This window comes from Octodon degus, unplaced genomic scaffold (genome assembly GCF_000260255.1).
Source record: "Octodon degus isolate 3935 unplaced genomic scaffold, OctDeg1.0 scaffold00331, whole genome shotgun sequence".
NCBI classification, from domain to species: domain Eukaryota; kingdom Metazoa; phylum Chordata; class Mammalia; order Rodentia; family Octodontidae; genus Octodon; species Octodon degus.
Window position 1 is genome coordinate 1192276 of NW_004524907.1, and position 2499 is coordinate 1194774.

Sequence of the window (2499 nt, forward strand, 5' to 3'; positions counted from 1 at the left end):
GGGTCTTGCCTCTAGCTTCTTTGCAGGGAGTTCTGCTGAAGGGTTCCCTGCTGGGCCTGCCCCTCTGGGTCGAAAGAAGATCTGCGGGCCCTGGGTCGTCTCACTCACTTGCCGGGTCAGGGTTCTGGGTCTGTTCAGGATCCCACCGGACCCGGGGTCAGGCCTGCACTCTGGGTCTATTCAGGATCCAGAGGGCCCTCGGTTGTCTCACTCACTCCCTGGGCCTGCGCTCTGGGTCTCCAGCCACCTTATCTTTGACAAAGGAATGGAACATTTTTCACTGGAAGGAAAACTTTTTAATGAATGGTGCTAGAAAAATTGACTTTCCATATGTCAAAGATTAAAACTAGACCCATGTCTTTTGCCATGAACTAAACTAAAAATAAATTTCATCAATCATCTAAATATTTAAACAGGGCTTGCCAAATAGCTCAGTGGATTAAAGCACCTGCAAGCAGGTGCAGGGGCCGGGGGTTCCATCCTCTGGCCTGCCATGCTGGCCTTGTCCCTGGGGTGCGCTGAGATGGCAATTGAGACTGGGCATGGTAGCACACACCTGTAATCTCAGCTCTTGGGTGACTATAAACAGGCAGATCACTATGAGTTTGATCTAGTAGTGAGACCCTGAACACCCTGTAGACCCTTCCTTAAGAAATACAAATACACACACACACACACACACACACACACACACACACAATCTGGTGCAACTTAGAATAGGTAGAACTCTTGAAGACTTTGGTATAGAGAAAGACTTTATGAACAAAATCCTGATAGCACAGGAGTTACTGCAAAGAACCAACAACTGGGCTCTCATCTTATTCAAAAGCTTCTGTACAGCAAGAGAAACCACCAACAGAGGGAAAAGATAACCCACAGAGTTGGAAAATGTTTTTGCCAGTTGTTCCTCAGCCAAAGGACTACTGTCTAGAATATATAAAGAACTAAACCAGATCCTCCCAATGACCCAATTTAAAAAAATAGGCATCTGAGATGAATAAACACTTCTCAGATGAAATATAAATGGAAAATAAATATATGAAAAAATGATCAGCATCACTGGTCATTGAAGAGAGATTTAAAGTAAAACAATGCTGAGCTTCCACTTTACTCTGGGAAGAATAGCTTTTGTCAAGAAATGAAGCAATAACAAATGCTGGAGGGGTTGTGATGGAAAACAAATCCTTCCCTGCAGTTAGTGGGAGTGCAGACTGGGGCAACCACTGTGGAAATCAGTGTGGCGTTTCCTCCAAAAACTAAACCTAGAGGTTCCATTTGACCTAATAAATAAAGGTTTTTTAAATGCACTGAATTAGCACTCTGCTATAAAGTAGGATAAACTTGAGACATTTCTAGCCAAATGGGTACACTTGGAGGACATACACTTCAATGGATTAAATTGGACACATATGTTAAATATTGTATTTTTTTCTTGTAGAGTAAGCCAGAAGTATAAATAAGGAACAAAATATATGACAGATATAGGGAAATGAGTAGAAAATGTTCAAATGAGAAGGGGAACAAGGGAAGGGTAGGGAGAAAGGAAGGAAGGAGAAAAAAAAAGAGTAGAAGGAAAAATGAAAGTAAAAACTTTTGTAAATAAGGAGGAGAAGAGGAGTTAAAGGAAGGGGAGGGGAATGGAGAAAAAAGAAGCAAGATATATCATGTACAGGTATAAATTCCCTATAATGAATGTTAGCATAATTTATATCTAAAGTGTACCAATTTATTTTTATTTTGTATTTAGTACAGAGTCTACAGGGTCTCACTACACAGATCGGACTCTCAGTGATCCTCCAAGCCTCCCAAGCACTGGGATTACAGGTAGCGCCACCATGCCCAGTCTCAATCCCCATCTCATCATGCCCAGGGGCTGGACTGGCCCCCCTCACCTCTCACCAGGGATGGAGCCCCAGTTGCTGGGTCTGCCTAAGCAGGCATTTTAATCTGTTGAGCTATCTGGCTGGCCCTTAAAGTGTACCAATTACCAAAAAAAAAAAAAAAAAAAAAAAAAAAAAAAAAAAAAGAATGTAAAAGTAGAGTTACAAAATTAGATATAATTGCAGGAATAAATTGTTAGCTTTTTGCTCTAAAATATCATTATATTCACAGAAAATCTATTTTTCCACGTATTTGCTGATAAACTAAGGTAAGTTCATGACTGCACCTCCCGCATCTGGACTCCCAGTCCGGAGGGACTACCACCTCTGACCTCCTAGGAGCCACTCTCTAGATGAGCAGGCGGGGCTCATCCTGAAGCCCGGCGGCTGCCTCACCTCCTTCCGAGGGCTGGGGCCCCCAGACCGGGCGGGTGAGCGCTTCCACGCACAGAGCATCAGCAGGAGGCCCTGAGTGGGAGGCCCAGGGCAGCTCCTGAGTCACCCGCATCAGGGCCTCAGCCCCAGGCCACCTCTAAGCACCCATCCCTGGTCTTGGACCAAAAGAAAATAAAGCCTTTTGCAGCGAAGATAGGAAAAGAAAAAAAAAAAAAGAAGAAGA